Source organism: Aphis gossypii, chromosome X (genome assembly GCF_020184175.1).
Source record: "Aphis gossypii isolate Hap1 chromosome X, ASM2018417v2, whole genome shotgun sequence".
NCBI classification, from domain to species: Eukaryota; Metazoa; Arthropoda; class Insecta; order Hemiptera; family Aphididae; genus Aphis; species Aphis gossypii.
The window spans coordinates 22,126,349-22,139,326 of record NC_065533.1 but is presented as its reverse complement, the minus strand read 5'-3'; the positions used below and the strand labels follow the sequence as shown (position 1 = coordinate 22,139,326).

At 25.2% G+C, this 12,978-nt stretch overlaps 1 protein-coding gene across 1 annotated transcript in view; it reads right to left on the bottom strand.

The window, feature by feature from the left end:
- LOC114119437 (uncharacterized) overlaps positions 1 to 12,378 on the bottom strand; it is a 268,368-nt gene extending 255,990 nt beyond the window's left edge. Inside the window, exon 1 of the mRNA XM_027980994.2 lies at positions 12,046 to 12,378. The gene's annotated coding sequence lies outside the window, so the exon portion shown is untranslated. The remainder of the gene's footprint in view (positions 1 to 12,045) is intronic.
- Positions 12,379 to 12,978: the final 600 nt, after the last annotated feature.

Sequence of the window (12,978 nt, the reverse complement as noted above, 5' to 3'; positions counted from 1 at the left end):
TATTTTATATCTTTCTTACTTTTACCAATCTTTATACAAGAATAACATAGTTAATAAATTACTAGAGATGTTATACGTAAATGAGAATGCACAAAACACTTGTAACTGCTAATGTCAACAGTTTGATTGGATTCCCTTTTAAAATGACAAACCTTTGTGATGTAATCATAAGATCCTAGGATCCTAGGATCCTACTACTAAAGCTTACATGTCGTAACTCAATTCATAGAACTGTTATAAAATTGATTACCACATTAAAAATAGTTAGGTATACTTTACCCGTTTCGCCACGCTATACCCAAAAATCTCTATGTAAATATGGTTAAAGGCGATTTTCTAAATTGTATTCTTGTATCATTATACAGACTATTATCCACGGCTCTTTTTTTATGAAAATCTTTTTTTCTTATTGGACTAGTCAGACACTTTTTCTATCAAAACATAGATTAAATATAAACAACGATGTATGATAATCCAAAATAATGTATGTGCAATGTGTATATATTTATATTATACATTCAAAATTAACGACCATAATAAGTATAATATTGTATAAACATTATACACAAATTATGCACGTATGAATGTATAGATATAATTATGTTATTATACTTTAACAGATAGTCATCAAAAAATAACAGTGAATCAGAGAAAACAGTTTAAAAGTTGAGAAAAAATGTAATGCGATAGGTAGTATTTTCAAATTAACTTTAGAATAATAGGTAGTAAAAAAAAATTCTATAGGGAAACAGTGATACTGTCATACTGATAACGACTGCAAGTCGCAGTCTAGTAAAATGATTATTATGGTTTCGTCTGAACATTTATACTAGGAAATAAATAATAATACGCGTAGTATAAGTATTAATGATTCGATAATAGTCCTAAAACCTTACATATAACTATTTATTATTTTATTTTTTTATATACAATAGTCGTATAATAATTTATTCAGTCACTCAACTCTTATATACAACAGATAATATGTTTTGAACAAAAATTGAGAGTTTTCTACAATTTTGAATTTATGGTATCCTATGAAAGTAATAGATGTATAAAATATTCCATTAAAATAATAACTTTTTAAACAAAGTTTTTATAAAAATTATTATTTAAACAATAAAGATTCTCGAAGCCAATACTTAACAACTTAAACGTGGCTTTTTGTAATATGAAACTGAAATTAAAATAATATGTATAGAACATAATGTAATTGTGTTTAAGTACTAAATTACTCATTATAATATACTAAACAAAATGTATACCAAAATGATTATTAACTTTTATACTTTTATTCCTTGAACCATTAAAATATAATCAAGTAAACAATTCATTATAATTTATAAGTATGAAACTATCATATTAAAAACTATTTAACCAAATAACATTTTAAGATAAAGATTGTTTAGTGGCCGGTCACAATAAAAACAAGATATCGTTGCATAACAAATAAATATGTACAACGTGTTGAAAAATTCTATAATATTATGAACATTTATTTCCTCAAGTACTCAACTATTATGCCTTATTGGTTCTTTTACTTCATACTTGAATGGAGATATAAATTATAAAATATTTGATTCTTGCTTTTTTATTTTTTTGCAAAATAAGTATAACATAATTGTATGGTTCTTTGAAGTGTTAAATTTTTATTTTATTTTATTAATTTTTTTTTTTTTTTTGGTATGTTTAGTAATATAAATAGTGATAAAAACAAAACATTAAACGTTTATTATAAACAATACTTGAATATAACTGACTTCACTGTGAAGTCAATATGGATATGTATTTAAATATAATATATCATATACCTATCTACATGCAATTTACAAATGGATTTTAAACTAAAATAAATGTATTATAGGCCTAATACCTATAATGCACACTAAAATAAGTGTTCATGTAATTTTGAATAATTGGATGCATATGTTAATAATATTAATATTCATAAGCTAGTTAGATTTAAAACTTTTACATAAAATAAAATGAATGTTTATTTGTGAGAAAAACAAATATCACAGTGTACGCTTCCCTCATTAAGTTTCTTTAACCATCTTCTGTCAACAAATATTACAGCACTCTTTCTCAATTTGAATGATGACAAATGGTAAACAAAGTCTACAATGACTTCCACTCGACCTACTCGGGGAGGGATTTGAACGTGTTCGAGTAGAAAGGTAAATTCACTAGACTGAGAATGTGTTTTTGAGTACATGATATACATTTTTTTTTTATATATACCTATATACATTGAGTTGTATAATCAAGAATATTACTTTCGGAATAAATACCGGAAATAATTGCTACCAAATAAGTCCTACATATACAGTAAAAAATATAAAATTGGTTGAATGTTTTATTGGAAATAACTCTAAGAACCTATAACAATAATATTTTTGACAAAATAATATAAAAGGTTCTTTAAAACATATCTTTCAAAGACATAAATATGATTTTGGTTTTGTTAACATTACAAAGCTTTAAGCCTATAACAAATGTATTTAAGAAACATTCTAAGTTACCTACACGCTCGATAGAAATTATTGTGATTTATATTTTATATGATATGATATTTTTAAGTATGAATAAAAATATAATTATTAATAAATTACAATATTATATTGTATTTTTATATTCAAAATACACTTAAAAATAATCAATTTAAATGTTATCATAAGAAATTATCATTTTTATATTTAAAATAATAAAATGTTGTCAAAACGTTAATTTCAAATGCTTATCAAAAAAAAATTAATTTACGTTAAACTTTTTTTTTAATTCCAATAAGAAAAAAAAATGAAAAATTATGTATCAATCCTTAGATACCTAGTTATTTAAATTAAAATAAAATATTTATCAACATTATACAATTAATATTTATTTATTCATTTCAATCTTTCATAAAATTTTAAAAAAGTCGATATATTTTTAAAATTATATCATGTCTAGAAAAATATAATATAAAATATCATATTCTTTTAAAATTGCAAGTATTTGTTTTGTTTTTTATAAACTAAATCAAAAATACAAAATCGGTAACTACTTATTCTCATTTTTTTTCTAGCTTTTCCCAATTATTTTAAAAAGTATAGATAATTTAAAATTTTTAGCCCCAAACTACAAACTACACCCAATTTCAAACTAGATACCTCCTTAAGATTCGAACATGTTTACAATGTTTACAGTTCTAAAAGACTAAAACTAGATGACAAAACAAAAGATTAAATCTCTCCACTCAGAATATAAAATAAGCTTTAAAAGTTGTGTAGCTACTTATAATAATTTTAAGGTTACTTACTATTTATTGAAACTATATTTAAATAATAAATACACTTTATGTGAAAATTTCATTACATTAATTAAGTATAGTTTTTATAGAATGAATTGCCTAATTGTAATTATTGTATACAATAACTTTTATGCAATTTGTATAACTGGTTTGATTGGGAAAATATTAAATTATGATTGTTGTTTCACGAATTACACGTCATGTCCAAACTGTATTTAGAACTTTTATCATAACAAGTAATGATAAATTGGGAACGGTGTTGAGCATTAGAACACCATGTGTGAAAATGGTGTATGAAAAATAATGTTCGAAAAGTGATTTTGTTCGTAAGAAAAAGTGTTAAGTAATACTCAAATAAATATTTGAAAGTTGTTTTTCATTTAATTCGTTTTTGATCATAATATTAGTATTGGTAATATATTTTATTTATGCTAATTATAATTCTTTACCATAATTTTACTATACGCAACAAAAATACTCAACAACCTTATCGTAAAATTGAATATACTTAAAAACGTATTAAAATTAATCAATTAAATTTAATGTTCAATTTAAAACTTAACAATTTTCCACATATCCAAATAGATTTGTTTGTCGACTTTATGACAAAATTCTATGTGTAATATGAACAGTTATGAATTGCTACGAGATCGGATGACTTCGATGCTATATATTGCCGTATACAACATTTAACAACACAAGTACTAACGTGAAAGCCGAAAAAGCGCCATTACTGCTGAGATCATACCTGCACCTATAATAGTTCAGAAAATAAGGGAAAAAATATGATTGTGCAGCAGATGCAATGGTGGAGACCAAAGGTTCCATCTACGTAAATGTTCGGATGCCTATATGTTCGACAAACTAACGGTTGCTGTCAGCACTGCGTGCCGAATGACGATTACTGCCATTTCCATTTTGCGTGACATATAAAATGTTTCACCGATTCACTCTAGCCCAGCATGAAAACCACTAGATGCTAGCAATGCTTTAGTTTCCTTTTTTCATGATATTTGGTTTCCCCGTTTTACTTTAACAGTCTAACCACAACTATTTTGCATAAGTATTTTTTCATATAAGGAGAGGGGCTTATCGTAACGATGTTAACACATAAAAAAAGAAAAAACACATGTTCATCATAAATATTTGAAATGTTAAGAAACTTTATTAGGTATTTATATAGGTATATATTATTATATATGTATTTATATATTATTATAATAATAATATTTATAAATAGGTACTACCTACATGGGTTCAATATAGGCTCCCTCATCATTTCCTTTAATAATACATTTATTCAAATGTTTATTTGCAGTATGTTTACCTAAACAATAAGTACTATAATAAATCAAAAATACGATAGTTTAAATAGGTAACAGATCAGATCTAAAATTTAAAAATATATTTATTGGGTACAATAAATCATTATTCGTACAGTAATATTTGTATAAACGGCCTTTAAAATTAATATCAATAATAATAATTTAAATTTAAATTATAATATTATTAATATTAGTAGTAATTTAATAATAATGATATTCTTATGTACAATAATTTTAGCCACATACAAAAGTTTTAAATTAATTTGTTAATAAGATAATTCGATACTATTTATAAAAACTTTTTTATATTGGATTGTAGTCTGAAAGAATGAATATTTTTATGTTACAGTGTATTATGTTTTATTTTTTTAAACAAATTTTTTTGAGACAACCATCCGATTATTATAGGCATGGTTAATTATTTAAGTTTTTTAAAATAATTGATGAATTAACAACTAATTCTTTTTTATTTAGAAGGATGAATTTGTTTCACTCAGTGCCCCACCAAAAACTATAAACTTACCAACTATTTTAAGAATGCTAGTTTTTTTACTTATTTGATGGATTTTTTCATTTTAGTACAACATTTATAAAATATCATCGTATTCTATAGATAAAAGCTGAACGTTTTTTCGCCAAAACTATGCATACATGTTTAAACATATTAATACAAGTTTACTTTATAACTCTAAACTCAACTTAACGCAGAATATTTATTTTTATTAAATTGAATTTATATTATATTTGTATACTGTATACATAACATATTAAGTAGGTATCTATTTTTATTTTTAACATTCATATTGCAAAAGTGATCAACTTAAATAATGAATTTTTTTAAATAGGCTGTACAGTGTCTGTAGGCTATGTAGCTTTGTTATGTTAACTCTATGTTTACAAAACAAGAAAAACAAATTTCCTTTTATTTTTATTTTTATTATACTAAATAAAACTTTCTCCTTCTGAAGGTCAAATATGAACTTAAAGTTTTGATAATATATTATTCATATTGTTAGTTATTACAGTAGAAATAAATAGGTAACTTACTTAGTCAATAAGTTAAAAATTAAAATTAAAGTGATTTCAAGCTAACTATTCATATTACTATTTCATTAAAATTAAAAAAAAAATGTCCTGTACCTATACTATAAAATGAACTACAGCCAATTATATAATACTTTTAAATACAATTAATATTATACACTTATTCATAAATAGCTGGTAATTTTTTGGTTTTTATAATAAAACTATAAAGTAAAAATCTTAAGTTTCGTAAATATTTCAAATTAAGTATTAACTATTCCAATTATAATAAATATGTACAAAATACCTTTAAAATCTTTCTGAAATAACCTAAAATCGTATCATACTGTATTATTTTTTCTCGAAAATAAAAAGGAATTCTGTCACATTTGAAGTACTATGTTTGTCCAGTGTCCACTTCTAATATATAAGAGGACTATAGAAAACTTTTGAAGCATTTTTAGTGTCCTAAAAAATGTGTACGAATACAAAACACATCGTTATAAAATAAATTTATTGCTTTCTTACTTCTGTTGAAAATCAAAAATATTTTTCTGTTATTATAATACTATATTAGATTATAAAATAACTCAAATAAGTATAAAAAATATAGATATTACTACTACGTAAATTATTTAATATCCATTAACAAATAATCAAACTATATTCAAAGTACCTATAATAGATAGTCATTTAACTATTTAATTTAATTATTCGATAGTACATATTACTATTTATTTTTTTACTAAAAATAAAAACGTATCTAATTCCTTAACTTGAAAACTTACTAAGACCATCTCTTAATAGTGCACAAAGTTTTATGTTAAAACTTTTGAAACTCATTAAAAAAAAGTTGAAACATCATCATCATTATTTGGTACTTTATAAAAAATTAATGACATGTATATTAACAACCTTTGTTTATAATAAATTGCATTAATTAAATTCTAAAATTAACCACGTTGTATTAAATCATTTCATACATTTATAATTGTATAAAAATATGACGAGATGTACAACCAACTTCAATTTACACTAACATAATAATAAAAAAAAACCCTTGATAATAGACATATATATATATAATATATTTTAGTCCATCATAAATATAATGGTAAGTTTGACACTCTCGATAACACGACACTTTAAATGATAGGCAGATGTCTACGGTAGGTAACATCGATGCTTACTATACAAGTATAAGCATTATAAATACGTTACACCATAATAAAACGTATATTCATACATATTTGTACCTAACTTAATGTTCACTTAAATCTTAAAGTAGAAAAAAAATGGTCCAATTAAAAAAAAGGAGGATCTTCATCATTCTTTGAAAAGCACAAGTTACTAGTTAGCGATATCGTGTAAATCATGCGCTAAAATGTTGTTCAAACAAAATATAATAGTAGTATTATGATTAAAAATTAAAAAAATAATAATAATTTAGAATATAAAAAGTACAATAAGTACATATTTCATAAAAATATTCAAATATATAATTTATTCAAATTATAATGTTTATTACATTAAATTGATAAAAGTCACAATCATTTGATATCATTATTTGATAGTTATAGATATCTATATTTTCTACTTTATAATTAATGAATTTATTTCATAAACACCGTTAATAATTTTATAAATTGAATTCAAACACTACTAAAATTGTACAAAAATATTTCTATCAATAAATTATAATTATGTGGAAGTATTATGTAAAATAAGATTTATGTATAGAGAATCCTTGTATACAACAAACATCTCTCAATAACAAAATCCCCTTAATAGTGGACGTTTTTTCGTCATGTACTCATATCATAAATATAATAACGTGTTTGACACTCTTGAAAACAGATAACTTTTAATGATAGACATTTTATCAGTCCCATCTATGGCTGTTATATAAACATATTATAATATAGGACTTAATAATATGAAATCTAAAACCACTATAATATAGTAATAGAACATTAAAATTAAATAAGCAATATATGTAGACAATACGGCTATCATAATGAAACAAACAAATCTAAAAAGTGTAATAAGTCATAAACGAAACGCACTACCTAGATCTAATATCAGAATGGTCCACAAAATGGAAACTCTACTTCAACCCAATCAAAATCGAATCAAAAATATTTACCCTAAGGAGATATGCAAACCCTACTCAAATAATAATTAATAATAAACCCATAAATTTGAATAATAAAGATCAGTCAATTAAATAAGTACCTCGGAGTATTCCTGGATGAAAAACTAACCTGGAAAATACAAATAAATATAATCATAAGCCAGGCCTATAAATATAAGAACATTTGATAACTTCTAATAAGCTATACCACAATAATATAAATTTAACGATCATTATTATATCCAATACATCAATAATAAGACCACTCTACAGTTTACATACGCATATATTATGGTATAACTGATCAAATCTCAAACAAAACTTAAAAAAACTACATATCTACATACCTATACAATCCAAAATAAATTTCTTGGAATAGCTTTAAAATCTTGGTTTTTCAGTAACCAGAAACCTTATAATATAATGACACCATAATACCATTCTTGGATGTAAAGATAAAAGATCAATACAAACAATTTCAGGCTGAAAAATCTCTCCATTATACTTGTACAATTAGGAATAAAACAAAAAATCAAGTACGTATATCGATTGAAACCATGCCTTTCTTAAGGTATCGGGTATCCTGATATCTCCTCCATTTTAATCATCAACTTAATTCTGTACATATTAAATATAATATATTCATAACACATATGTATCATAATATATTGAAACAATTAAATTAATAAAAAAAAAATACCGCAAGTTTAGTTATTTAAAAGAGTGTAGGATATAGGTAAATCGCTGATTAAATAAATCACACTAAAACATTTATTTTTAATTAAGATAAGAGTATTAGAGTTATGGATTAAAGTTATTTATTTATTTATTATTTGCTTATGATTTTTTAATTAAACTAAATCATAAGAGAAATATTTAATATTATATATTGTGGTAACAACACTAGCAACTAAAAAGATAAATATTTTATACTTGATGATCACTTTTATTATGAATTATGGTAATAAATAATTGGTCTAGCATCCGATATCATCATTTACTCAACTACAATAAACATATTTTATTAAGTATTTATAACACTAACCGACTAACCCAATTACATAATAATATTTACGATATATTTTATTGTTTTATTTTTAAAGTACCTATACTTGGAGTTATTTAAACCAAAAAATATTGATTAATTTAAACCTCTACCAAACTATGTGTCATTGATGTATACATTATGTCAAATATAAATTATTGAAATAACACAATATAAATTATTAAGAAAATGTCAATCCTTATTTTATTTCCAAGATATTTCAAACTCGAAATTCTACATTTTTAGAAAATATTATAAAAAAGGTTTAAAGATCTTAAAAAATTTAAAATACTTATTAACTAATAAGTATTAGTTTCTATATAAACTTTAACTTCACGATTTCACACAAAAAATCAATGTTAAATAATTAATATTGTTGTTAGATAATGGCTTATTATTTACTATCTCAAAAAGTTATTTTAAAAATAAAACCAATTAATAATTTTACAAAATTCAGAAGTTATAAAAATTAGACATTTCTCCAATGCTATTTTTAATCAATAATAGAAAGAAAAATATATTGTATCAATAAGCGATTTTTACTAATAATTTCTTGAACATACCCAAAGCCATACTTTTTATGAATTTATTACTTCTCTTGATATACACAATGAATTTTTAAAAATATTTTATTCTAGTACAATTATTGGATTAATTAAATCTACATAAGGTATGATTAAAGTATTGATACAAATTATTATTTTACTGTTATAATAACATTTTTAACCTAAAACTAATTACTTAAGCCTAAATGTAAGTTACAGTGATTCAATTGTATTTTAATCATCATTTATTTTTCCATTTATGATAAGTATTAGCTACTATGTACTAATGTACTATAAAAATTTTAAATTTAAGAGTCCGAATAATTAAAATATATTTATTACAGTTAGATTTTACGAAAACAATAAATATAATTTGAAATAATAAATAAAAAAACAAAATAAAATTGTTATATACCTAGTAATAAGTGATTTAAATTTTAAAGTAATATTATTGATTCTAAGATGGGGGCCAAGTGAAATGTTTAAAATTTTCCCCAAATCTTAAAAAATTTTCATTGAGCAATAAAACATTTAAATATAATATTATACAAATTAAAAACATAATCTATTCAATGGGCTTTTAAAATAAATACCTTATTAGAGCAAAAAAGCATATATTATTTCGTGCACTAACTTTCAAGATTATTTACACATTATTTTGTTTTATTTCTTACCAATCGTCCACATCAGAGTGAAGCGCTTACCTGTACGGCACAGGACAATGATATCTGTATACAAACAATTGTCTACAATTTACTGTATATTTGAAGGCAATGATATCGCTTTTGTACAATTTATCTGAGCGATACATATTAATTAATTTTGTGTACACAATTGTAAGTCATTTATTAAAATAACAGATCATTAAGTTTAGATTTTTAGTTTTTTTTTACTTACTACTTATTATTTTAAGTTAGTTACCACTTAATGAACAAATATTAATGGATCAAGATTTAAAAATGTAGATATACAATAAGTAGTATATTTCAACTTTATTATAAAATGTGAAGCTTCCCAATTTTGTACAATATTGTCAAAAGAAGTAGGCATAAATAAATAATGATACTATTGTGTCTGTTATAAGATCTCAAATTTTAAAATAAAACGTCATCTTTTTTGAAAAATTTCTGAATTTTTATAACTTGTTACAGTTTTATCAGTTTGTCAGGGATACATAAAACAAAAAAACAGTTCTATATAAAAAAAAAAACATTTATAAATATATGCATATTATACCTATAGGTACTTATATTATATACCTAGCCATATTGCCGTAATTAGTGAGTTATACATTTTAAGATAATTCAAACTGTAATTCTAATAAAAATGTGTTCAGGTTATTTTTAAGATTGTTTTTAATTTTTATGTAAATGAAACATTTTTAATTTCAGTTCCAAAAATGAGCAATATTTTCAAAAAATGTATTTAAACTCTAAGTAAATATTAAGCAATTAAGAAATCCTTGAAAATATCATTTATCTAATTTTATTGTTTTCTGAAGAACACCAAAATATACACTATCAATTTTGTCAAAAATGGATTTGTCGTTAATGTCCGTATTATGTTCGCAATTATTTGATGGTTTATTTTCATGACAAGAGATATGACTAAGAAAAATTGAAAAATGACCTTTAAGCATTATCTCCGAACGTGTACTCGGAATTTTTCATTATTTTTTAAGCCAAAGAAAAAAATGTTTAAACATATCTGTTTCAATAAAAATGTTTGTAAATCATTTGTTTTCGTCGAGTGTTTTAATATTCCACGGGGATTCGTATTGGGAAGAGCGAAGTTTGGTAACATAAAAATACAAAAATACAGAACTTATTAAATTATAGAATGCTTATTCCAAATGCAATAAAGAGCCTGTTGTCTGTATCTTTTTATTAACACAAAAACTCGTCACGGGGAGTTACAAAATATGAAAAATAATGAAATAACATAACTAGCGATATTGTCAATACAGGCTGATTACTGATGCAATTATAACGGGTCGCGAGTTTTATTCAGTATAATTATATTATTATTATCGTTATAGTTTAACCTCCAAGTCTCCGTGTTTTCGGTCGTCAAACGACCCAACGTACATGCATCCTCGTACGTTTATAATACAAAATATACATGTATATATATATATATATATATATATGGAAAATGTTATACCTCTATTTATATTATACTCTAACTTAAAATGCATATCATTATATTATATTAAATGGACACACTAACAATTAAATTTTACTACTACCAGGGATGGTCTTGTAGAGATTTCATAAATTTAACGGTTCATTAAAATTTAATGGATGTCATTATTTGATTTTTAAGGAACTGTTAAATTTTAACGTCTCAAATTCAAAAGACGTTCGCACGACACAGCGCGTACCTACTGCCTTTACACGATCGTCTTGTAAAATAAAATTGGTTTTACTTTTTTTTATAACACGACTATTCTAAATGTCTATGCTCTGTGCGTCGACATAATATTATAATATACAAGTAGAATTGTGATGAGAAAATTCTATGCAGTGAGTGTGTGATGTACGAGCGCGTGTGTCAATTAAGGAGGTGCACGGAGGCGAATACTTATAAATACAATAATATAACAAATATATATAATTTCATGCGATACCACATAATATTAATATCGTATCGTAGTAACAATGATATAATAACAATAATATTACCTATATGAAATTATTATGATGACGTCTCGGAGCTGTGCTGGCGCCGCCGGAGCGCGGTAATAACATAAGATAATATAATATTAAAATATATTATAAGAATAATTATGGCATTGTCTTGGCATTAAATACAACACTGTATACGACAATTCGAAATAATATAGTACAATTGTTATGGATATTGAAATGGCATCGTTGTCGTTGTCGTTGTTCGTGACGACGTTCGCGGAGCGACAGCGTTTCGCGAAGCCAACACGAAACGAGGCGCAACGCGTGACTGTCTCGCGGGTGGCAGTGACCACGGCGGTACCGTACGAGCGTATGCGGTTTGCCGTCTGCGCTGCCCTCACATCATATAATATTATACCTTTGAAACGGGCCGCGCAGCCAGGCGGATTCGCCGGTAACTAATCATTAATTCGCTAAGGGAAAAATCAACACCTATTACCGTATCCTCTGCCGCCGACTTTCCCACACGACGACGACGACGACGACGACGACGACGATGACAACGACTACGACGATGACAACGACTACGTCGGTTTGTTGTGTTCCGCGGAAAACGCAGTGTGACGGACGACGTCTATCTCTCTCTCACTAGCTTGATCGCTCGCACCTACCCTCCCCTTCCCAGCCCGACCGTGGTAACCTCCCCGTTAGCGAGAGGGCGAAATAAAAACACTTTATAAATAAAAAAAAAAAAACAAAAAACGGGACACTCGCTCGTTCGGTGGCATAAGATGTTTCTTGTCCGCTATTATAAAATATTGTAATATACACGTCGACACCGCCGTCGCCGCCGCCACAGGATACGGGAAGCGTGCACGCACCCCAACAATATAATAATATGTTGTAAAATACGCTCACACGCACTCGCACTACGTTGGCGACCACGGAATGATAATAATAAATTATAATATTGTTATTATAACTATC